The sequence below is a fragment of the Periplaneta americana genome, chromosome 10 (genome assembly GCF_040183065.1).
Source record: "Periplaneta americana isolate PAMFEO1 chromosome 10, P.americana_PAMFEO1_priV1, whole genome shotgun sequence".
Lineage (NCBI taxonomy): Eukaryota > Metazoa > Arthropoda > Insecta > Blattodea > Blattidae > Periplaneta > Periplaneta americana.
This window is the reverse complement of record NC_091126.1, coordinates 11,562,383-11,574,432: the sequence shown is the minus strand read 5'-3', so window position 1 is coordinate 11,574,432 and position 12,050 is coordinate 11,562,383.

The following is a 12,050-nucleotide window of genomic DNA, read 5'->3' as shown; positions in this document are numbered from 1 at the left end:
TATCCAGTGTTTTTATTTGTCTCCCTGCTCATAACGCGTCGCCACAATAATGCTTACAAGGAGCAAGGTGTCGCCTCTTGCCTGGAGTCCAGGCGACAGCTTCCGCCCTGTAGACTTAACACTATTCTGGCGACGGTATACGTGGTACAGTCATTAAGTTCTGACACTGACGCCTGAAGGGTAGGCACCCACAAGAATCTGGATGTCTCAGAAGATGCCGCGTGATACGGCGTACACTTAAACAGATCGACATCCTCCCTCAATATAGTCGCCGTTGGCCGCTATACACGTCTGCCAACGTTGGTGTAGCTGCTGGAAGCACCGCTGAAAGATGTTGGCAGGAAGATTCCGTACGGCTTCTCTTGTGGCAGTCATGACCTTTTCGGCCGCATAAAAATTACGCCCTGCTAGGATTGATTTCATGAGGGGAAAGAGAAAAAAAAATCGCATGGTGCAAGATCACGTGAGTACGGAGGGTGTGGCAAAACAGCGACCTGTTGCCTTCCAAGTTCCTCTTGGACAAGGATGGAGCGATATGCAGGGGCGTTGTCGTGTAGCAACAGCCAATTCTTCCTATGCCAAAGCTCAGGACGCTTACTACGAATTGAATTGCTTAAACGGCCAAGAATCTCTTTGTAGAGGATCTTGTCTACAGTTGCACCTTGTGGGATGAATTCTATGTGAACAATTCCATTTGAATAAAAAAAAACTGTTAAAGCATCACCTTGCCTTTTGACCTGTCTTGTTGCGGATTTTTCTGTCGTGGAAATAATGGCGTTTTCCAGGTGGCGGATTGTCACTTCAGTTGCGGATCGTAAAGGAAACACCATGTTTCGTCTCTAGTTATGATCGGTTATAGCAGTTTCGCCTAATTTCTGACAGAACGTGACGTTGGCCGTTGCTCAAACTGCAACATACTCGAGTTCCGACGCACGCATTCAAATCACCGGCACAACAAAGACCGTAGTTCTGCTTACAGTGCATGCACTCAACTGTCTCTTGTTGGGTCGAGAGACTAACTGACAAGGTATCATACCATGGCGCCACTTATGCGCTATAGTGCACCACAACGCCACTATGCGCTCAGTATTAGAACTTAATGACTGCACCACGTATATCAGCAGCACACTGTGCAGATAAAGGCCATACTGTTTTATACACATGACTCAGAGTTATGTGTCTCTCTAATCTGCTCGATAGTCTAAACATAATTTTACAGAATGATAGTTGTTTATAGAGAACGAATGTTTGAAACCTTACCACGAAAGGATGCACACCCTTTCCCCCCCCCCACACTCAGTAATATAATCTTCATGCAACGTAAGTATGTGATAAGTTATTTCAATATTGTTTTGGGAACCTGGGGAACAGACGAAGAAAACTTATTCTGATAATTCAGTAGTGAAGTTTGTTTCTCATTGTGTGCACGTGAAACAGTGAGAGAGTGCAGTGTGGGTACTGGTATTTTTGTGTTGCATATTCTTGCACAGTGATCTTTTAAAATGAGTGAAAGTGTCCCAGCAAGAAAGAAAAGGAAATACTCCCAGAATTATAAATCGGAGTGGGAAAATGATGAACAGTTTAAAGGGTGGTTATGCAAAAGCAGGAAAGGGGATAATTTTGCGTACTGTAAAGTCTGTGATTTTCATGTGTCTATAGGAGCAAGCGGGAAAACAGGTTTGCAAAGACATGCAGAAACACAAAAACATTTGAAAAGTTCGAAAACACTTTTAGGACAAATAACTCTATCAAGTTTTACGAGTGTGACTACAAAAATAGACACTCAGGTGAGAGAAGCAGAAGTGAGACTATCAGGTTTTGTAGCAGAACATAATCTGGCTTTCAATATTATGGAACATTTGCCAGCACTAATTAAATCTATTTGTCCAGATTCTGGAATTGCCAAAAAGATAACTTGTGGGCGTACAAAAACTACAGCAATCGTCCAAAATGTAACGGGAGTGGAAAGCAAAGAAAGATTGTACAAAATTCTGAGGGAAAAACAATTTTCTATCATTGTCGATGAATCTACGGACAAAAGTTCTACAAAACATTTGTGTATTGTTGCACGCGTTGATAATGGGGAAGGTATTACTGACGCTTTTTTCGATCTTATTCCAATAAGTGAGGGAACAGCGGGGCATTTATATGAACATGTAAAAACCTCGTTTGTGTCTAATGACATCCCATATAAAGACAACTTAATTGGCTTTGCTGTAGATAATGCAAGTTTTATGATGGGGAAAAGGCATTCTCTTTGCACATGCTCAAAGCAGATGTACCCAACTTATTTATTATGAATTGCATTTGTCATTCTTTTAATCTTTGCTCCTCGTACGCTTGCACCAAACTTCCACGCGCTCCTGAAGATTTGGCACGTGATGTGTATAATTTTTTTCATGCGAGTGCAAAACGTATTGAACTATTCAAAAAGTTTCAAAGTTTCGTGCAGGTCAAACCACATAAACTGTTGCATCCCAGCCAAACACGTTGGTTGTTCCTACAAAGTGTAGTTTCCCGACTTCTAGAGCAATATGATGCACTGAAACTCTTTTTCACTCATTGACCTGCAGAGGATAGATTGTTAGCTTCATAATCTATTCTAGAAAAACTAAACAATCCATTCAATAAACTTTATTTGGAATTCCTTAAATTTGTGCTACCAATTTTCAATAGATTGAATAGACAAATGCAAAGCGAATATCCTCAAATCCATCAGTTGCGAACTAATGTATGTACTTCTGTCAAAACCATTGCAGAATGCTACATAAAACCGGAGTATATTGGAAACAAAAGAATATAAAATATTGATTATAAGGATCCCATTAAGTTTTTGCCCATTGAAAATACGTCTTTGGTGCGAAAGTTGCCATTTCCTTGCGTACCTGAAATCTCCAAGAGCAAGGCAAAAAATTATTCAAACTAAGGTGTATAGAATTCTACATAGAGTCACTTCGTCAAATATTTGATCGATTTCCATTCTCAGATCCAGTAATGAAGGATTTACAAATTCTGGATCCCTTAGTATTAAAAGACTCCGCCATTCAATCTGTAGCACCACTTGCAGCTTCATTCCCTAACATTATTGAGGAGACGAAAATTCAGGAACTCGATACTGAATGGAGGTTGTTGCGCAACACAGACATTGCTACGGGCAGTGACGGTACCGTTCAAGACTTCTGGATGAATGTGAGAAAAAGAAAATACGCCGGCAACAGTCCTGTGTTTCCATTACTATCAAAATTTGTTGAGTCTTCCCCATTCAAGTGCGGCCGTGGAACGAGTGTTTATTTTTATTTTATTTTATTGAGTTATTTTACGACACTGTATCAACATCTAGGTTATTTAGCGTCTGAATGAAATGAAGGTGATAATGCCGGTGAAATGAGTCCGGGGTCCAGCACCGAAAGTTACCCAGCATTTGCTCGTATTGGGTTGAGGGAAAACCCCGGAAAAAACCTCAACCAGGTAACTTGCCCCGACCGGGATTCGAACCCGGGCCACCTGGTTTCGCGGCCAGACGCGCTGACCGTTACTCCACAGGTGTGGACTGGAACGAGTGTTCTCGTCAGTTAACTTGATGAAGACTGAAACAAGAAACAGACTTGGAACTAAAACAATCTGTGGTTTACTGCACACAAGAAGACTTTTATCAGGATCTCAGTGTTACTCATTTCCAATAAACACTTCACTAACGCAGAGAGTGACGGACAACATGAGCGAAAATAAAGAAAACTGAAGAAATAATGGAACTGCTGATAGTTTCTGAAGATACGATGCAGGGTGAGTAAGTTTATTGTTATAACTTATAGACCCTAATGTTGCAGTAAAGCACACAATCACATGTTATTCAAAGTGACTGTCACTTGTCACTATCTTACTGTCATACTGTCTTTTTTGGACAGAAGTCTGTTATAATCGCAGCTAATGCAGTACTGTCTTTAATATAATCTTTAAAATAAATCTAGTTCTATCGAAAATCGTTTGTGAATAGTGTATACAAAAAAATTCCTGATTAATACATTTTAATGCGGAACATTGTCAATGAGACATTAGGCCGGGTGCACACAGAATCAGACGCGACGCTACGTTTTGCTTTACAACGCCTCGCGACAGCTTAAAACTGTCTGCTCGTGACACCTGATTAGTTGGCTGTGTGGGTTTGGAAAACTGGCCTAGGCTATAAAATGGCGTCAATAATAGAGGACTGTCTATATGAAAAATTCCATTGTATTTGCTTATTATTTCCTAAGGACGCAAGCTCCTAAAACTCTATACGATTGAAAGAGTCTTAAAATTAAAATGTACTGCACAAACGTCATTTTTTTATATTTATGGACTACTTCACGACTCACAATAAAGAAAAATAATATATTAAATCAATAATGAGTGATAGTATAGAGCAGAGAATTAAGATTACTACAAATTACACTGGTCAACAGTCATTTTGCGCCAGACATAAAATTAACAAATTCTTACTAATTTCGACCTCCTGAATTAATAAATAACAAGCAAAATGTTCCATCACTTCGGGTTTTCGAGATGCACAATATAATTAATTTTCTAGGCATTTTATTTAAAAAATCACCGTATTTCGTGTGTAACTATTTTGTTTTACAAATGTGAAGACCCATTATGTGAAAACAATATTAGTATAAGTAGGGCACCATGTTGGAAGCACTTGTAGAAAGGGAAATTATGTTATTGCCCTTCTACGACTCTTATTTCGAGGGAGTGAAACAGGTTCGCGGTATAAATTCACTTGAGTTTACCTGATTTTACTTGAGATGTGCATTTCTTTCACGGTGAGCTTTAATTACATTACTGTAGTTTATATTTTGCAATATATCACCATGTCAAAACCACATCTAGAAGCGGAAATTGTTTTATTGTCCTTTTCGGTTCCATTTGGAGGGGAAGAAACAGGTTCGCCGTATGAAAACGCTTCAGTTTACCAGGATATTTCTGTGGTGTTACTATTCTGTGTAAGACGTGTATTTCTTTAAGTGTGCTTTAATGATAATATTCAAAGTACGAATGGTTTATATGTGCGGATTTGTAGTATTGCTTTTTGGAATGCAATTAGGCTACACAAAATTTTTCTGCTTTCTGTACGAATTGGACAGTCGCGCTCGAGATATTTTATTTTTATTTTATTGGGTTATTTTACGTCGCGCTCGAGATAAGCATTATAAAATAAAACGACAACCACTAAAGCCAAGGAAGAAAAATATTATACATCAACCACTTGTACCTTAAAGCGAAGTAATTTTACCCCTTTTACACAATAAGTTAGGGTTAATGAAGAATTTTGTTTTTTTTGTTATTTTACGACGCTGTATCAACATCTAGGTTATTTAGCATCTGAATGATATGAAGGTGATAATGCCGGTGAAATGAGTCCGGGGTCCAGCACCGAAAGTTACCCAGAATTTGCTCGTATTGGGTTGAGGGAAAGCCCCGGAAAAACCTCAACCAGGTAACTTGCCCCGACCGGGATTCGAACCCGGGTCACCTGGTTTCGCAGCCAGACGCGCTGACCGTTACTCCACAGGTGTGGACAAGAATTTTGTTAAAGGGATAAATTATAAAACTGAAGCATTTAAAAAATATCTAGGAAAAATTTCCTGCTATTAATAATCCGTGGCGCTGCACCCCGTGTAGAGCCCAGACCGACCAGCTGGCTGCTGGCCTCACGTCCACATGCCAAAACAGAGGTGGACGATCATCCAACTAGAATGGAGGTATCGTGTGGGTAGCACGATGATCCCTCCAGTCGTTATACCTGGCTTTCGCAACCGGATTTCGCTACCTATCGTAGCTCTCCAAGTGCATCACGATGCTAGGTGGGCAGCGGTCCCATACACTGGCCGAAATTTCATGAGAAAATTTCTTCCCCCATGAGGACTCGGACCAGCGCGCATTCCTCAACATTTCCTGCTATTAGTGATTCAAAAATGAAAGAGGGAGTTCTCAATGGACCACAAATTAGAGAAATAATGGACAATCACTTCGAATCTTTGCTGGAAGGAAAAGCGACAGCCGTCTGGATAGCATTCAAGGAAGTTGAATTAATTTTCTGGATAACTGTAGAAGTGAGAACTATGAAGAACTAGTGAAAAATTTACTGTTGGCGTATTAAACTAGGGGTTGTAAAATTTCCCTGGAAATTCACTTCCTTCACTTACATCTTGACTTTTTTCCCCCGATAATTGTGCGATTTCAGTGATGAGCATGATGAGCGCTTCCATCAAGAAATTTCAACTATGGAAGAAAGATACCAAGGACAATGGAGTACCAATATGCTAGCAGACTATTGTCGGACTTTAGCTCGTGATGTACCTGATGCCCAGTGTAAAAGAAAATGCAGAAAAAGAAAGCTGTAATCTTCTGAACAGTGAATATTTAGCCTTATGGTCATTATATAAAACAATATTTTGAATAGATATAAATTCCAAAATTTCTCAAAAACCGTAACCAACAACTGTTTTTATTGTCATATTCGTATTCAGGAGGCTCAAATTATATAGAAAACTTATATCACATGCCTAGCGCAAAAAAAAATGTTAACATTTGTTACGCAGTGTTATTATTATAAATATTATAAATTATTATTCACCTGGTGCTTTCATCTCATTTGCAATTTTTCACATATTTTTCAGAAACCACATTATTCTCGTGATATTGTTTCAAAGATTGTAACTTTCCTGTACTAAATCAACTAATATATCCGCACCGAGCTCCATTAAGAATAATGTGCACTACACAACAATAGTATTTTTTGTAGATAATGAAAGCGTGCAATCATAGCCACTACTAACGCATGCGCAGTACACTGCAGCTGTCAGACAGTCTCCTCGCGACGAACTTCTAGCAGTCATTCGATGTTGTCTCTTCGTGTCTCCTTGTGTCTGCTCGCGACCGTCGCGCCGCGTCTGATTCTGTATGCACCACATCATAAGAAATCAATGGGAGACAAGTACCACGAGACAAAATGTCGCGCCGCGCCGCGCCGCGTCTGATTCTGTGTGCAGCCGGCCTTACTGTGGAGAAACAAAATTGCATTGGGCGTCTAGTCGTCTGTTTAATTACATACGCTGAGTAGAGATGACAGTAGTTACATTTAGCAAAATTGTTCATTTCATTGGTTAAGGATGTGTTATTTAGTAATACAACAGTACTATCTTTCTACAGGGGCGGCCCGTCCCTATGTGCTACAGTGCTACAGCACAATGATAATTTTTGCTCAAATAATGTATTTGTAATACCATAGTATTTGATCTGTCATTTGACAATTTCCCGTGGTTATGTTCATGACGCATTATAGAGTGTTTAGTCTTCGCTCTTCGCTCTTTGATGCCTCAGGGGGTACAATGTGCTACTCAAAACTTTACATGAGAATGTAGACAATTAATGCGCATGTGCGAAGCTGAAATCACTGCCCTGATTGGCTATTTTTACGCGGGGAAGTGCTGTAGTCAGCTTCAGCACAACACAGCTTGGAGATTGCAAAAGTAAAGCGTAACGAGAGAATGCTTGTTTGTGGAAGAGCTCAGAACTATGCACAATGTATTTGGTAATTCAAATGTCCGACTGCTGCTGCCATCTGCCTGTTTTTTTAGGTTCCTCCTGAATCAGTCAGCAAGCGACGGAGAACGGAATCCCAGAAAATTGATGCCAAGGAAGTATATGACCATACAATTCAGGAAGCTACTCACCCGTTTCCAGCCTTTAATAATAATAATAATAATAATAATAATAATAATAATAATAATAATAATAATAATAATAATAATAATAATGATTTATTTAACCTGGCAGAGTTAAGGCCATACGGCCTTCTCTAACACTCAACCAGGAGTAAAAACTGAGTTACAAAAACACTACAAATTTACAAAGTACACTACAATTTTACACACAAAACTGAAGGAGATAATAATAATAAAATGTAAACAACAAGTAAGAAGAAATCAGACATAACATATAACATACAGAAAGAAAGAAAAAAGCATAATAAAACGTGAACAGCAAGTCAAAAATAAATGAGGCATACAAAGTATAAAAAATAAGACAATTATTGATAATAATAATAAATAAGAATGGTAATAATGATAATAACAATAATAATAATAACAGGCCTAATAGTAATAATAATACTAATAGTAGTAATAAAACAGTGCAGTACAAAGCATACAATGAATACAATATTTTAAGTACACAGTAAGGAAAATTATGATTATATATAGCTCAACTTATCACATTAGAGATACACCATTATCGGAAAATATGAAAACAAAAATATAAAATAAGTTAAATGTCACTAGAACATAAAAAAATGTGAATACGTGGAAACATGCAATACAACATTTGTCATAATAGTAAGTTAGTTTGGCAACTCGTCATAAGATAATTTTCTAACTTTGATTTGAAAGATTTCAATGTTCGGCAGCCCTTGACTTCAGGCGGCAGAGAGTTCCAGTGACGAGAGATAGCAACAGTGAAAGATGAGGAATACAGAGATGATGTGTGAAAGCTACCTAGACGCAAAAAAATTGTTAAACAGCACATTTTTTGACAATTTTTCGCATAATTTTCCTGAACGAGAACTTGAAGTTGCTGTCAACAGCTATACTGTACTGAACAAAAGAGTGTTAAAGCAACGTTAAAGACACAAGTTGGAGTTCTATACGAAAGACTCGACTTCCGGAATATAGATGGCTGTTCAATTGTTACAATACATAGTCTCCAATAATTCGCAGGATCCATTCTGTGAAGTAACGAAGTTGTTAAATATTTTGGTTACAACACCAATGACCACTGCTGAGCCAGAAAGATGTTTTTCTTGCTTGAAACGCATAAAAACGTTTTTAAGGAACACTATGTCCCAGGATCGCCTCGCTGCTCTTGCAATATTGTCAATAGAAAAGAGTATGATGTGCAAGATGGAGGGGTTTAACACCAGGGTAAATGACAAGTTCTGCAGTAGGAAGGAACCTCGTATGGACTTCATATTTCGTCACTAGGCGAGTCTCAAATTAAGATAAATACATTTATGTGTATACAGTAGGCAGATGTAGAGATTGTAGCACACTCATTATTTTGATCACCAGCCGCTACTGCTTTCTTACAGTAGGCCTACACTGTAATTAATATGGTAATACAAAAAGGAAATTCATGTTTAATTAATCTACTGTAATCTCCTGTTTTTTTTCGATGATTTTCTTCTGATTTTCGTGAGTAGGTCGTGGCAACTCTGATCTGTAGTTACTTTGAGAAAGACAGAGAAGATGAGACCGCGCCATACGCTGGTAGCGGACGGATGTGGAACTAATATTACGCGGTTTTCTATCAGCTGTCAGCTGACGTTTATGTTGCAGGCTTTGTTATTTCATCTATTTTGTTTAACATAATACGATTGTCCCTTTTATCCTTCTGATTCCTAATGTCATAGATTAGACTATTATTGACAGTTTCAATTTGTTACGCAACCAGCTCTTGAACGCAAAGACGTTTTATAGTTGAACGACGTCGTTCGCGATCTGTCTAGCCTCTCGTTGACGAACGAGCTAGCAGCCAGCTCGCGAACGAAAGAGCTGGCAACCAGCTCGTGAACGAACTGACTCTTTTGAACCACTCTCTCTTGGGAGCGCGCCTAAGAGCCGGTTGGGCTCATCACTACAGTCTAGTACAACGAGCTAGACTTCTAGCTCGTTGGTCGAGTATATACAGTCACGAAGCTCAATACTTACTAAACATGCATCCATAGATAGTTGCTAACCACCAGGATCGCCACTATCGTCTCATCACAGACCCTTTTCCTAGTAGTTGATAAAACGTATTGTACTTTCGATATCGCGTTCTTTTGAAAAAAATAACACCTTCCTTCCACTACTGAAATATGAAATACATAAGGTTTATATATTATTTTCATAAAGTATATATTATATATTTATAAACTCACCTTCCTGGATCTTTCGGAAGAAAGATAACTCTGACCTCTTTTTCTTACAATTTATAGTGCTACAATCGTCTCCTTGTCCCACATTATTATTCAAATTATTGTATTTTAGCCATTTACAGTTATTACAACCGATAACTTACATTTCATAGTTTACTAAACTTTTCACAACAATGCGAAATACGGCACAGTCAATGCCTTTTCGATCTAGACCAGGCTATAATATATGTTCGGGTTTTCTATTTCAGTGTATGGAGCTCAGTGAAATATTAGCCTATATTATAACTTTATTGCGTATCATTGCTAAGTTTTATTTAGTGTAATGTCTCCATAAGTTCCGTTTATTTCTTGTTGAATATGTTGCAGAAATAATTACAAAGCTGTGTATGTTATGTCATATGGAAATTATAGGCTATGTTTACTATATTTAACATATATTCCTATATTCGCAATTACAGATTATAATTAAACATAATGTCATGTATGATACCCCGCACATTCAATTTATCTGCATTTTAATACTACAATTGAATACTACACCGTATCATTTAGCCTTGGTTTTTCTGAACCGATGCATGCGACGTGCGAAGTGCGTGTCCCGCCTCGCACAAATCCGGACTACATGAGAGATAGTGCGTGGTTTCTATGGCTGCGAGGTGCGCGATCTGCGGAGGTTCGCAGATAGGCCTCGCAGCGTCGCCTCGGACCGAATCGCGCGGCCGGATTTGTACGACGCGTGCACTGCGAGGCTTCAGCAAATGGCTTTGGATCTAGAGGAAAGAAACAATGGTGGGTGGTGAAGGAAAGTTGTAAATTCACATTTTTTTCACTCCTTAAGAGTCGACTTGGTTGGCAAGTTGGTATAGCGCTGGCCTTCTATGCCCAAGGTTGCGGGTTCGATCCCGGGCCAGGTCGATGGCATTTAAGTGTGCTTAAATGTGACAGGCTCATGTCAGTAGATTTACTGGCATGTAAAAGAACTCCTGCGGGACAAAATTCCGGCACATCCGGCGACGCTGATATAACCTCTGCAGTTGCGAGCGTCGTTAAATAAACCATAACATTTAACACACTCCTTAAGTTTAAAGGAATTCACAACTTTTCGAAGATTGGTTCTATCTTCCTCTTCAGCTGAGAAAAGGAGGAGGTGAGAAGGGTAGCGTACTTGTCGAAGTCGTTACAAACACCTATTCTACTTGACTAACCAACGATAGATTGCAAAGAGCGGAATATAAAATAAGTAGGAGATGAAAAACGAACATGAGGGTTCGTAAGAAAATATATATGAAGAAAATACTAACGTATCTAGAAAAAATTGAAATTAGATAGCCTAGGTAGAGTAGAAAAAGACAGTATACTGGTCTCAAATAACTGTGCATCTAGCAGTAAAACCGTATTCATTCACTAACAGTGTTCTTCCCAAGGGCAGATCTTTCACTGCAAATCCAGCATTATGCAATCTTCCATATTTTCTACCTTCCTCTTACAATTAGTCTCCACATACGTTCCAAATATCTTAATGTTATGCATCATCTGATAATTACTTCTGCTCCGAACTTCTTTTCCCGTTCACAATTTTCCTTCCAGTGCATCATTCAGTAGATAGTTTCTTTTCAGCCAGTGACCCAACCAATTTGTTATCTGTTTACAGCAAGGATATCAACGCGCCTGTATTACGTGCTCATACTACAAGCAATACAAATCCAACAAGGTTCACTTTTCAGCAAGATAAAGTGCAGTCATCGCTCTTAAGGAAACGTTTTGCAGGTTCTTAGATCACCAAGTGCAGGCGCTTTGATATCCCTGGTTTACAGCTTTTAAATGAGTCCAATACTCATTACTATTTTCAGGTGTGGATTCTAATTTAGTGGCTTTCTCTTGAAAACTTGCTTCAAATTTTCTTCTTTCTCTTCGTTCTTCAGTTTATCTATATCCAATTTCGTCGCAAGAAAAATATTAGAATTAGATACACGTAGCGTTGAAAATAGTCTAATGAAGATATCACTGTCTTCTCCACTAACAATGCAGGATAATTTTGGCTTCTTCTTTCAAAAGTAGCAAGGTGGCGAGATCCATTGGACATAACGAGCAC